The 14,809-nt window shown below is 40.6% G+C and overlaps 1 protein-coding gene across 1 annotated transcript in view; it reads left to right on the top strand.

Annotated features, from left to right (window-relative positions):
* Positions 1-14,809, top strand: part of MYOCD (myocardin) — a 90,826-nt gene that overhangs the window by 8,426 nt on the left and 67,591 nt on the right. The window lies entirely within an intron of this gene.

Below are 14,809 nucleotides of genomic sequence, written 5' to 3'. Positions count from 1 at the left end.
CTATACATATATATATTTATGTATATATGTATAGATTTAACCTCTGATAATGGTGGGTGTTCAAATCCACAACAAAATACATAATGAAAGTTTGTTGGGAAAATTGACTATCCATTTGGAAATAAATGAATTGAGATATTTTATAATATATCTTAAAATATATTCCATATAGATTAAAGTACTAAGGAAATCTATGAAATATTCAAAGAAAACAGAGAGCAATGATATAATCTCAGAGTGGGACAAGTCTTCCCAAGCATGTCGCCAAGGCCAGGGCAAAAATAAAGAAGGACATATTTGGTCACTTAAAAATTTTACATAAAAAAAAAGTCATCAAAAGAAATTTAAAAGGCAAACAGCAGATTGAAAGAAAATACTTGAGAGTGTTTTCGAGACAAAATTACTAGAAGGATTTCTGTAAACAACAAGATTAAGTGCAAACAACCTAAGAAAAAGGCAATTCAAGGGGAAAAATGGTCAATAAGCACATGAAATATACTTAATTCCTAGCATTCAAGAAAATGCAAACTGAAAGACCAAGATACCACTTTTTAACCTCAAATTGTCAAAATTTTAAAATGTTGATAATATCAAGTATGAAGTATGAAGATGTAGGCCCACATACTCTGTTGATAAGCAACCACATCTGTAAAGTCTTAACAAACACAATTTTACCATTTTCATTGACTTTTAAATGAGCCTCACCATCATCTAAGATACCTCAAGGTATCTAGCTGATCTAAAGAAGTACTTGTATGTATAGGTATTTTCATTGCATCATAGTTTATAATGCCCAACCTAAAAAAGATGGAAACAACTAAACATCCATCTAGGGACGCAGTTAATTAAGTTATGATATAGTCATATCATGCAATACAATGAAATACAATGCAAAGCAAAAAAGAAATGGTAAAATTCTATGTGAACTGACATGGAAAGATCTCCAAGACACACAATTTTTTAAACAGCGATTTTTTAAAAAAACATTTTCATTTGTTTTAAAAATTATTTATATGTAAATACACAGAAAAAAAGCTTCAAACTGTTCACAATGATACTCAAGGGTATAGAGAGTGCAAGATCTTATGCTTTCTTTGTCATTTGCATCTTTTAAAATAAGAATGTATTGGTATCTGTGTAATTTCTAGCTATGCCTAAAGTATAATAAGAAATTGACAACATCATAATAATGGTGGGGGAAAAAACATATATCTGTAAGTCTTTAATCGAGTAGACAAAAATTTAAGCAAAGATTTAGAGGACATGAATACTAAAGTTAATCTGATTATACACTTTAAACCTTTTATGCTTTATAGAATATTAGATGACAGTTTTAAATTTAGCCCCCTCCCCCAGCACACACATACACGCACACACACAGAAACGTCAACAGTTTCTAAATATCAGGTTCATTTCTTCACCATGAGGCAATAAAAAAAGAGAGAAGTATTTTAAAAGTTGAAAAATTTTAAACCCAAAAAGTTGGGAATCAAAGCACACCATACACGTTCCAAAAGTGCTATAGCACATGCATTAAAAAAGCCTCAAAGGACCCACTCCCAGAGTGATTAGCTCTGGCTGGTGAAATTATGGGTAATTTTTAATTTTTCTCATGTTATTTCCTATATTCTTTATTTTGAATATTTATTTAGTATCTCCTATATCTTCTATAATCATCAGGAATAACTTTCAAAATAAATCAATTGGCCGTGTGTTTTGCTTATTTATTTTTAAGTCATGGAGCAATGGCGGCACGAGCAAGCTAAAGATACCGTATCTGAGAGCAGCTAAATCAGGAGTTGGCTGAGTCCCTGGGAGGTCTAAGTAGTTCTCAAATTCCCATCAATCCTAGAGCATGCTCACACTTAAACTACAGCCAAGAAAACTTGCTTCTCAGCTAAGAGACTGAAAACCCACAACCCCTAATACTAATTTATGTTGGAAAATTTGAATTTGTATATTGTGGTATGGGCCACGCAGTCTGGCTGACTTGCGTTCAATCCTGGCTCCACTGTCAGTGGTTGCATGAACTTGGAGTGCATGCTTGTAAGCTCTCAGCACTCTACTTCATTCGTAAATGTGGGAACAAGAATGCCTCCCTCACTGGAAATTTTGGAGGCTTTAGTGAAAAAGCAGGGAAAAAAAGTGCCTGACACAGTGCAAGTACTGTGTACTCAGTAAATGGTAGCTGTTTTATTCACACATCATATTAATTATATATTAGCTCTCATTTCAATGTTTATATTACTATGCTATGGTATGTTAATTTATGTTTCAAAATAATTTTATGTTGTTATAAAATATCATTATTGATTCTAAAATAACAATGATCAGCCTCTCATGATTCTCTCTTAAAATTTGCTGCCATTATTATTTCTTTTTACCCTAGATTGTGCTTAAGAGTTATAAAGATAATTATTGTCATCCTAAAATTTATCTTGTATTCTATAAAATGCTTTATATACATGTCATCACTTATTCTCTTACTTTCAAGAAAATGTTTGAAGAAGGCATTTTAGTCCTTCTTGTTCTCTAGAGAGGTGTGATTTTTTTTTTTCCTTGATCGGGTCTTTGTATGCTTCTGAAGGTGCCAAGCCTTGTCTGGGTCTTAGCAAGGTTACCCCTGGCTACAAGGATTAGGTAAGGCTTGTGGCTTATTTTCAGGCACTACTGAGAGTCCAAATCCTCTTCTCCTATAATTGAAAATACCGTTCTGTCTAAAAATAAAACCAAAAAGAAGAGCTGTCTCCAAAGAGAACAAAGGTTTGGGAATAGACGGCTGGTAGGAACAGTCTGTTAAATTGTAACACCTTATATTTCTATAGTGCATTAAACGTCCCCTCCCCCACCAAAAAATCACATCAGTTAATGTTTGTATTTTCCTGCCAAGTCTGTGAGATTTGGTCATACAGACTGAGTTTCAGAGACGTTAAGAAATTGTGCCAAGGTCACTCAGTAGATCAAGAACTAGAACTCTGGTCTCTGGGCTTGCACAACCAAGTTCACCACAAGGTCCCCCAGAGAAATTGTGCAGCCCAGGAGAAACACGAACAGTCCACTTAGAGAGGCAGAAGCCTGGCACTTAACCCCGTTTCTTTCTCAACGTAATGGTTCCGCTGCTGAAAGCTTTCTTCTCGCATAGTAGCTATCTGCACTGGCTTCAAGACTGAAAGACTTGGCAGGGCATGGTGGCTCACGCCTGTAATCCTAGCACTCTGGGAGGCTGAGGCAGGAGGATCGCTCAAGGTCAGGAGTTAGAGACCAGCCTGAGCAAGAGCAAGACCCCGTCTCTACTAAAAATAGAAAGAAATTATATGGACAGCTAAAATATATATATAGAAAAAATTAGCTGGGCATGGTGGCGCATGCCTGTAGTCCCAGCTACTCGGGAGGCTGAGGCAGCAGGATCGCTTGAGCCCAGGAGTTTGAGGTTGCTGTGAGCTAGGCTGATGCCACGGCACTCACTCTAGCCCAGGCAACAGAGCGAGACTCTGTCTCAAAAAAAAAAAAAAAAGACTGAAAGACTTATACTGGAGAGGTGGAAATTCAGCATGTCTCACTCATTATTGGCTGTGAGAAGAGGACATAATGAGGCATAGAGATAGCAGAGAAACCCTTGGCTTAGTAGAAATACCACCCTTTGCGGAGGATTCTGTTCTTAACACGTAAATTAGAACCTGATGCTACAGAACGTCCTCCAGAGACAGAAAGATTTCTCAAGTGTTAAGTCTGGTTGCTTCAAAACCGTGTGTCTAACAGTAGGGCCAAGATTATTTTCTAACACTTAAAATAATTTTAATATACCTATATTTATATGTGTGTATATGCATATGTACATATAGTATATATTTAGTATAAGGGAGTTGAAAATTTATCTTTGAGGATTCTCTTTGCAGTGGTGTCTATGCTACAGAAAAATTGGGGAAAACCTGAGATGTCCAACAAAAGGAAAGTGTCCAAACACATTGAAAATGGGATATAACATGCACATTAAATATGGTGCTTTCAAAGGAGAATGAGATGCAAAGATGTTTATGATGCAAGAAGGCGGTTTCAGAATTGTGTATATAATAATACAATCCTAATTCTTGAGGAATTGTAGGGTAGATACATTTTCTATACATGCACATGCATGTGAATCAGAAGAAAAAAGATAAAATATTAGCAGGCATTGCTTACCCTGCAGACTTGAATTTGTTTTAATTTCACTTTGCATCCTGAAATTTTATACATTTTTCAAATTTCCTATAATGAACGTGCATTTGTTTTATAATCAGAAAAGGCAATATATGCTCTAAATGCTGGTATAGTACATACCACAAGCTTAACTTAGAATCTCCAAAGAACTTAAATCTATATTCAAGAACCACACCCCCATGGAATGAAGAATCTCCTCTTAATTTGGGAAGAATTTCTTTGCCCTCATAAAATACAACCTTTGTTCCAAACTCTAATTCTTTTTTATTATCAATTCTCATTCAGCTTTTCATGGGTGCCTACATTGACCTCATTAATATTTGTGTAGTAATTTATCACTGCTAGCGGGGTCGTAGTTTGATCATCATAGTTACCCTAAAGGTGGGGATAATAATGTCTCCTTTTTAGAGATGGGAAACTAAGGTACAGAAAGGGTTAATGACCTGCCCAAAATCACACACAGGACATGGTAGAGCAGAACTTGAACTCAGGTCTCCTGGCACCAAATTTGGTGACCTCGCCCTATGAGTGGGCGAACACAAGACGGCATAAATCCGAGTCCCTTTGTCTCACGGATCTCGCAGCAATCGCTTTCAAGGAAAGCAGGTCAAATGGCAGATCCTTTTCCCCAGGCCCCTCCCGCCACCCGGGCGTGTGCATGCTGTCTGCTTAATTCACGCATGGCTCTGCGCCACGGAATACATAAACAAGTGGGGAAAGCCTCGGAGAGGAATCTTGGTGCCCAAATGGAGCAATTTGTCTTATGAAATTATTGTTTGAAATTGTTTATGTCAGTTGCCGAGTTTCTGTTCTGTACTTCAGGGACCTGTTTGTGATGGAAGAAAAAATTCCCTGCAGTTGAACAGCTATCCTGGTTGGACAGCTCTGGTGACAGTGTGGCCTGCTGCTTCCATATCCCCCCAACTAAAGAGGGGTTCAGTGAGGTTTACTGCAACCCCAATAGGGCACCCTGAGAACTCTCCGGTGCCCACTGTTTGTGGGCACTGCTCCATGCGTGTGACACGTATTGACTAATTTAGTCCTCACCGCAATCCTATAAGGAAGCACTGTTGTCACACCCACCAATGTGCAAATGAAGAACTGAAGCGCCCTGCAGTTAAGCAACTACCATAACATCCCATGACCAGTAAATGCAAAAGCTGGGACTCAAACTCGTGCACCCTTGGCTTCGGAATCCATGTTTTCGACTACTACCCTGCACTTCTTCCCACAGGTACCTAACTGGTCAGAGCTGGAGCCATATGACGGCCCCCTCCCACCCTCCCAGAGCACGTACGAACTGGGAATTCTGCCCCGTGGTGACATCATAAGCCCCATGGCATTTCCACTTGAGGTTCTTGTTCCTCATCCCTCTAGTGTCTTGAGATATTTTAACATGAAAGCCTTAAGCTCACAAACCTGGCAGCTTTGTGAGTGAGAGAGAATTCCTTTTGAGGCATGAATTAGTCTTCTTCAAATGTTTTGACAAACTGAGAGTGTGGTGCTTAGGGGAAGAATAGCTTCGCAGTGTTTGTGTGAACAGACATCTTTTTAAAACAACTTGAGCCTGTGCGCTCGGCTCGATCATTGAAATAACTGCAGGATAACTCTGAGTCCGGGCTCTTTGGCTTTTCGTATTCTCCTGGTGTTGACCCTCCAAATGCCCAACACTGGAAGCTGCCTGAATTGATGTCTCTTAATCTCCTTAAAGGAAGTAGAGTCAGGACATCCCTTAGGCTGGAGGAAGAACAGCGTGTGCCTGATCTCAGCCAGCCTCTTCCTGCATGTGTGCTCAACTGTGAGGGCCACTAAGGCCAGCCCCACATCCCCTGGGCTCGCCTTGTCCCTTGCTGTGACCACTGAGGGCTCCATCGGTGATCCGATGTTCATTTTCACCTCCTCCTCTCTTGGACTCCCAGCAGCAGATGAGTGAACGGTCAGGCCTATGTTATTCTTGGTCAGTGCGGTTGCTTGGCCACACGACAGCACACAGGGCAACATTTGGCCAGGGAACAGTTATTATTGGTACCTGGAATCAGAAGGCAAGGAGCAGAGTGTGCTCGGCATTAGCTCTATACACGAAAACAATCCCTGGCTCTCAGCCTTTTATGGGAAACCCGGCGAGGACTAGGGCAGGAACAGCACGGATAACCTGGCCTGTCGATTCGTGTTCTTCCAGCACTAGGTCAACCTCCCCGTCTTCTCTTTACCAGGGGATCTGATGCTTCTGTACCCCAAAGACGAACATGTCAGACCCACAAGTGATACAGGCCACTGGTGTGGAATGGTGGCTTTGTCCCAGAATCAGACAAAGCCAGGTGGAGGAAAGAACGAAGTGCGTGGACCGCCCACACGGTGAGAAGAGGAGACTTGTATCTGTGATATGTGCCCCACAATATCGGCTTTCAGCTCTAGAGGAGACCTGAAGCCTCCAGTGGCAGGTCCTGCTTGCTACTTTCCAGAAAATCATCCATCAGCCGGCAGCTTTCCCGAAGGCCTGTGCCAGACAGTGTCCTTGAAGGCAGTGGTGTCAAGATCAAGGGTTGTAGGTGAAGGTGCACCCAGCTGAACCTAGGGTAGGATTCAACAAAAAGGGGAAAGTCAAGGACTAAATTATAAACAGGCGCCACTGCCCTTCCCGAGGGGCAAAGCTTTAGCTGGGTAACGCTCTGCTGTGTCCAGCGCATGTGATCTTGGCCTGGCCCTACGGAGAGAGGACGCAGCACAAACACCCACCGGCGCTGCTTTCCATGACCTGCCTGACAGCTGCCATGTGTGTCAGGTCAGATGTGTATGTTTTGGCCACCTTGACGCCTTGCAAACGCGGGGTCCGCACACCCAGGAGTCTTTGACTGGTGTAACAGGATTTCAGAGTCAATCTCAAAGCTTCACCTGGCTGTGCTGATGGCTTTCTTCCACCACGGGATGCTGCTCTTCAGTACCAATCAGACAGAACCCCTTTGTTTGCAAATAGTAGAAAATCAAACAATAGGAATTTTGAACAAGCTTGAGCAAAAAAGCACACTTATGAACCTACTGGGGTGTCTCATGGTGCTCAGCGACAGGAAGGTGTTTGGGGCTTGAGGGAAAATAAACTGGACTTGGGGGTTTGAACACCTTCAGGCCGCTCTCCCTGGCTGTCTTCTGTGCTCTGTCTTCCGCCTTGATGCCAGCGTTACTGTGATCCCAGTTCGCGGGGCTGAAAACGGCCACCCCGACAGCTGCTGAATTTGCTCTAAGTCCCATCTACAAAACTCCTAGGGAAAAGCCTCTGGGTGGAAGCCCATCCTCAGCGCAAACACTGTGACTAGGCAGAGAGACAAAAACCATGTGGACAGCAGAGGAGAAAGGCGTGTCCTAATGAAGCCAGTGGGAGACCATTTCAGAGAAGAATAAAAGGGAGGTACCGCTGGCTTCACGTCTTTTCCTTCATTCCTCTCTCTGCCACTAACTTTACTGTCCCTCTCTCTCCTCTCTCTCTTGTCAGACATGCCAAGTCTTTCAGAAATAAAAATCACTCCTACACATGCACACACACACACACACACACACACACACACACAGGGGAGCTGTTGTTAAGTGGAACTCTAAGGAAGCAAATTAAGTGTTGTGGGCCTGATAACTCTATTTACTTATTTATTTATGTTTCCTGGGAGAAAAGACCCCAAAAGGCTTCCCCAATTCCAAAAATACCTGGAGCTTCTGTTTCATGACACTCCACAAATTATAATTATTTGTTTAACATCTTTCTCCCTCCCTAGACTGTAAACAAGACACAGGCAGATTTGTGACAGCTTTAATCACCGTGGGCTCCCCTGTGTGTAAGACAGTGTCTGGACATACAGTAGGTGATCAATAAATAGCGAATAAATAGAATGAATGAGCAGACCAATGAATGAGGTTAGTGTGTTCTACGGTCAGGTTCACCATGAAAGCATCACTTCAAAGGCTCCTGGCAGCTCTATTGATTTTGCTACCAACAATCAAAATTAACAGTGCTTTATATTTTTTTTCAAAAGCCTGATCAAAGAGATTGTCACATAAGTAAGTCTGATTCACATCTCTCTCTTTCTCTCCATGTTTCCTTAATTTATTATCAAGACATAGTAATTCTTGTTTCCACTTGTTTGTCAAATCTGGCCTCTCCTTTTTCTTTCCAAGCGAGCTTTCTCGCATTATCCACGCATCATGATGAGAGTCTCCAAACCAGCCCCGTCTCTCCCCATCATGTTAGCATCAGATTAGTCACCCAAAAATGTCAATGTTACCATATTACTGTGCTGCTCAAAATAATGCCAGTACAGCTGTCTTTCTGCAGGATGAAGTCCAAACACTTCAGGGTAGCGTTCAAGGCTCTCTGCACCTGAACCTCTGCCTCCTTTTCCGATATTACCTCTTCCCACTCCTCAGCAGGAGCCCTTTCCTTGAACAAGGCAACATGCTGGGCCCGTATTTTGTAGGGCCCAATGTAAAATGATAATGCAGGGCTCCTTGCTCAAAAACCATTAGGAATTTCAGGATGGTAGTAACACAACATCAAACCAAGCGTAGGGCCCTTCTAAAAATGAAGCTCTGTGACAGCACAGGTCACATGCTCTTGAAGCCAGCCCTGGACAGGACATCCCGTGTTTATGCCAGATTCAAGTTTTTTTTATGCGTGTTATTCCATTGGTCAAGAATGCCCTTTATCATTTAACCCATAAGAGCCTCACTTGAAAATTTAAAGGTCCAATATTTCTGCCCTGTGGCCGGGCACGGTGGCTCACGCCTGTAATGCTAGCACTCTGGGAGGCCGAGGCAGGTGGATTGTTTGAGCTCAGGAGTTCGAGATCAGCCTGAGCAAGAGCAAGACCCCATCTCTACTAAAAATAGGAAGAAATTAGCTGGACAACTAAAAATATATAGAGAAAAAATTATCCAGGCATGGTGGCGCATGCCTGTAGTCCCAGCTACTCGGAAGGCTGAGGCAATAGGATTACTTGAGCCCAGGAGTTTGAGGTTGCTGTGAGCTGGGCTGATGCCACGGCACTCTAGCCTGGGCAACAGAGTGAGACTCTGTCTCAAAAAATATATATTTATATATATATTTTTGCCCTTGGTAGCCTTCTATGTATATATATTCTTTAGTAACATGTTGCCTAATGCTTTATCTAACTCCAGTGTGTATGTCTTTTCTTCCCCACTAGATTACTCATGCCGTAAATTACTTTGTGTCATCCCCAGTGTCTAGCAATGCCTCAACAAATAGCAAGGAATTGTTAAACATTTTTCAAGAAGCAGAATTGGTACATACATGCATAAGTGCACAATCACCAGTTGGCCTGGTGATCCTAAAGTCATCTATGATATCCATAAAAGTAATATTAAAAGCTGTTCTAGTTCACACTTTCCTCTAGAGCTGTGGTCCCCAATCTTCAAGCCACCGACCAGTACCGGTCTGTGGCCTGTTAGGAACCAGGCCACACAGCAAGAGGTGAGCAGCAGGCCAGGGAGTGAAGCTTCATCTGTATTTACAGCCGCTCCCCATCACTCGCATCATAGCCTGAGCTCTGCCTCCTGTCACATCAGCGGCGGCATTAGATTCTCATAGGAGTGCAAACCCTACTGTAAACTGCATGTGCAAGGGATCTAGGTTGTGAGCTCCTTATGAGAATCTGATGCCTGACGATCTGAGGTGGAGTGAGGCAGTGATGCTAGTGCTGGGGAGCAGCTGCAAATACAGATTATCATTAGTGGAGAGGTTTGACTGCACAATAAATGTAATGCTCTTGAATCATCCTGAAACCATCCCCCTCACCTCCTGTCCATGGAAAAATTGTGTTATATGAAACCAGTTCCTGGTGCCAAAAAGATTGGGGACTGCTGCTCCAGAGGGTCACTTTGGGACCCTGCATTTCACCCATGACCTCTTAGAACCCTTGATGGGATATTACTTTACAATCTGGAAGCCCTTTCCTGTACTTTGAACATAACACTAAGAACTATTATAAGAAATATTGTAATCTCATGGGAAAAAGTTGAGATTAAGTGAAATCTCAGAGCTCTGAATTTGGAGACTCACAAAGAAAGACCTTGGTCAAAAATGAGGCCAAGTATCATGAAATGTTAGCCCTCCAAGGAGCCTTTGAGATCATCAGCTCATCTCTCTTGCTTTAAAGAGGAGGAAACTGAAGCTCGAGATGCGAAGAGTGTTGACCAAGGTCATGTAACTATTTAGTGGGAGGAACACAGCCTCATCTCCCAAACTCTTCTGTGACTTGCAAGGCACAACCTGCTGATATATTGGGGCAGACGGAACTTTAGGAGACCTTCTAATCACTACCTGTAGGTATTTTGCTTGTGTGCAAAGCAGAAATTGAATGTAGACACAGCTTATTTAAAATAAAAACATACAATTGACTTTTTACAAAGTCCTGGAATTTGGCATCCAACATTCAAATTATAAAAAGTGTTTTCATTGACACATAGGGCTTATCGGACATGCAGAATGTGGACACAGCATACACAATATAGAGGGATGAGTGTACAAGCAGCATCGTGGGTCTGATGGAATGATGGCTCTTGTAGTTGCCAAGGACGCTGGTTGCTAGGCAGGATACAGAAGATTCTAACAGCAGCCAAGAGTCCATGGTAAGAAGGTGTTGCAGAAGTAGTGAAAGCCCACCACCATCTGCTGATGTAAATAGGAAGCTTCCCTGTGCTGCTGTTGCTAAGGGAGCTGGGTTCTATCCTGGAACTGGGAGCTTTCCAGTGCTCCGGAGCCTTCCCTATCCTGCAAGGAAGATTCCAAGAACCAAGATGGGTTGGGGGAACAGGGTTATGTTGATACTCCCACTCTTCACTCCTGCATAAAATCACTCACATATTCTAAACAATATCTTTTAGGAGGTTTGAGACTTTTCGAACCAAATCATAAAACTAGTATATTGAAGTCAGGAGGGGTTTAGGGTGTCATCCAGCCTGATGATTTGAAAACTCTACTCCATAGAGCCCTGACATTTCATGAGAGGTTCTGCTTTTATTGTTGCCCTTTGTGCAATTCTTCTCTCTCCATGTAAAATTTTTAGCTAAAAATCTATATTTTCAGTGCTTTTAAAAAAAAAAGTTCGAAACCACCTAATTCTAACCTAGTCCTTCCCTTCATGGGTAAGGAGGTTGGAGCCCAGAGGAAGGAATTTCTTGCATTATTATTTTGAAGTGTTGTTAGAAAAAGACATGTGGGTTTACTCAGCAAAATCTGGGGAGTTATTTTCACCTTCCCACATAGTCAAGGCAGAGCCATTCCTAGAGGGACTAGAATTCGTGGAACATTTGCAAAAAAGAGCGGAAGGTGGTTTTGTGGATGCTGGATATATGGCTGGTACAGTGAGTACACATCTTGTATTTTCTTCATCAGTCTCCCTTTTTAAAATAATTTTACATTTTTTTCTTCCCCAAAAGATGACTTATCAAATATATTATAAATATAAATTATTTTATGACTTTAATAAGGTTTAAATAAATACAAACTAATTTATGTCAGAAAAAAAATACCTTGTCAGACCATGCATTCTGGTGTTCCCGTAAAAAATATGACCATTTTTAGAGGATACAGAGGTTGTAGCAAGAAGGCTAACAAGTAGGCCAAGCAAGACTGCAAGGAGTTTACTTAAAATAAATGGCAGAGTTGGGTAGGGAAAAAACTAAACAAGTGAGTAGAGAAAAGATAGAAAGAAAATCAATGGCTGAGTAGTATTCCATGGTATACATTTGCCACATTTTGTTAATCTGCTCATGAATTGATGGGCCCCTGGTGATTTCTTTTCCTCTGGGTAGATACCCAGTAGTGGGATTGCTGGATAAAATGGTAGGTCTACTTTTAGTTCTTTGAAATATCTCCATACTGTTTTCCATAGAAGCTGTATTAATTTGAAGTCCCACCAACAGTGTATAAGCATTCCTTTCTCTCTGCATCCACATCAGCATCTATTGTTTTTGGACTTTTTAATAAAAGCCATTCTAACTGGGGTAAGGTGATATCGCATTGTGATTTTAATTTGCATTTCCCTGATGATTGGTGCCGTTGAGCAATTTTTCATATGTTTATTGGCCTTTTGTCTATCTTCTTTTGAAAAGTTTCTGTTCATGTCTTTTGCCCACTTTTTAATGGCATTGTTTGTTTGTTTTCTTGCCGAGTTGCTTAAGTTCTTTGGAGATTCTGGTTATTAGCCTTTTATCTGATGTATAGCTTGCAAATATTTTCTCCCATTCTGTAGGTTGTCTATTTGCTCTGTTGATTATTTCCTTAGCTGTGTGGAAGCTTTTTAATTTAAATAAGTCTCATTTATTAATTTTTGTTGTTGCTGTGTTTGCTGTGTAGTCTTCTTCATAAATTCTTTGCCTGGGCCTATATCTAGAGTTTTTCCAACATTTTCTTCTAGCATTCTTATGGTTTCATGCCTTACATTTAAGTCATATATCCATCTTGAATTAATTTTTGTGAGTGATGAGAAATATGAATCCTGTTTATTCCATAACATTGAGAAGGAGGGAACCCTCCCCAACTCATTTTATGAAGCCAGTATCACCTTGATACCAAAGCCAGGAAAGGACACAACAAAAAAAGAAAACTACAGACCAATATCCCTTATGAACATAGATGCAAAAATCCTCAGTAAAATACTAGCAAACTGAATTCAACAGCATATCAAAAATATAATCCACCATGACCAAGTAGGCTTCATCCCAGGGATGCAAGGATGTTCAACATATAGAAATCAATAAATGTGATTTACCACATAAACAGAAACAAAAACAAAAACCACATGATCATCCCAATAGATGCAGAAAAAGCATTTGACAAAATTTAGCACCCTTTCATGATAAATACCCTCAACCATCTATGCATAAAGGAGCATATTTCAAAATTATAACAGCCATATATGACAAACCCACAGCCAACATCATACCCAGTAGAGAAAAGTTGAAATCACTCCCCCTAAGAACTGGAACACAACAAGGGTGCCCACTGTCACTACTTCTATTCAACACAATGCTGGAAATCTTAGCCAGAGCAACAAGGCAAGAGAAAGAAATAAAGCATATCCAAATCAGGAAAGAGGAAGTCAAACTATCATTTTTTGCTGACAGCATGATCTTTTTATCTAGAAAACCCCAAAGACTCCACCAAGAGACTCCTGGAATTGGTACATAAATTTAGCAAAGTCTCAGGTTACAAAATCAATGTACACAAATCAATAGTGTTCCTATACACCAATAACAATCAAGCTGAGAGTCAAATCAAAGACTCAATACCATTCACGATAGCCACAAAGAAAACAAAATACCTAGGAATATACTAAACCAAGGAGGTGAATGATCTATACAAAGAGAACTATGAAATACTGAGGAAAGAAATTGCAGATGACACAAGCAAGTGTAAAAACATACCATGCTTATGGATCAGTAGAATCAACATTGTTAAAATGTCCATACTACCCAAAGTTATTTACAGATTCAATACAATCTCCATCAAAAATACCAACATCATATTTCACAGATCTAGAAAAAATAATTCTACACTTCATTTGGAACCAGAAAAGAGCCCAAATAGCCAAAGCAATCTTAAGCAAAAAGAATAATCTGGAGACATCACATTACCAGACTTAAAACTATACTACAAAGCCATAGTCATCAAAACAGCATGGTATTGGCACAAAAATAGAGACATAGACCAAAGGAACAGAACAGAGAACCCAGATCCAAAACCATCCACATACAGCCAACTGATCTTTGACAAAGCAGACAACAATATACACTGGGGAAAAGAAGCCCTATTCAATAAATGGTGCTAGGAGAATTGGATAGTTTTTCTTTTCTTTCTTTCTTCCTTTCTTTCTTTCTTTCTTCTTTCTTTCTATCTTTCTTTCTTCCTCTCTTCCTTTCTTCCTTTCTGTCTCTTTCTTTCTCTTTTTCTTTTGAATCACCTCCCTGTTAGGCCTAGGGAGACAGCTCATGATGTGGGCAAAAGTATTGCCTTGCAAAGCAGAGTTCTGCCAGACACTTGGCCTATCTCTCATTTCCCTCCTGAGGCAGGGCCTTGGGTGCCCCTGCTTTGTCACATATTTCATTCTCTATTAAGTGAACATGAATTAATTAGCCATCACTGGAATAGACATTCACACACACAAACACACACATACACATTGTTCCTACAATAAACAAAAAAGGATTTTTTCCTATTCTCATTGTCTTTTTTACTTCCTCTTTCTACCTTCTCCCACTTTCTCTTCTTTTCCCCTAAAATCCTCAGTACATTTATAATTGACTCATATTCAGATTTAATCAAATTAAACATTTGCTACCTGTTGTATGTAAACATTTATGGGAATACATACCACTACTCTCTTATCTGACATATTGCTTCTGTTGCTGGTGTGGGTATAAGCTACTTGCTATTTTTTGTTCTCTTGAAATCTTGTAATTGCTTGGAAACCATCCTAAAGCCTTGGTTTGGGGAATCTAAACCAGAATTTTATAACGAGGGGATTCAGCCTATGTCAAATTAGACTCCTATACCCTATAAAGTAAATATTTTAGTCAGGTATAAACCCAGTTTGACACAAAATAGGAT

This window comes from Lemur catta, chromosome 15, assembly GCF_020740605.2.
Source record: "Lemur catta isolate mLemCat1 chromosome 15, mLemCat1.pri, whole genome shotgun sequence".
Taxonomy (NCBI): domain Eukaryota; kingdom Metazoa; phylum Chordata; class Mammalia; order Primates; family Lemuridae; genus Lemur; species Lemur catta.
This window is presented reverse-complemented; position numbering and strand designations above follow the sequence as displayed.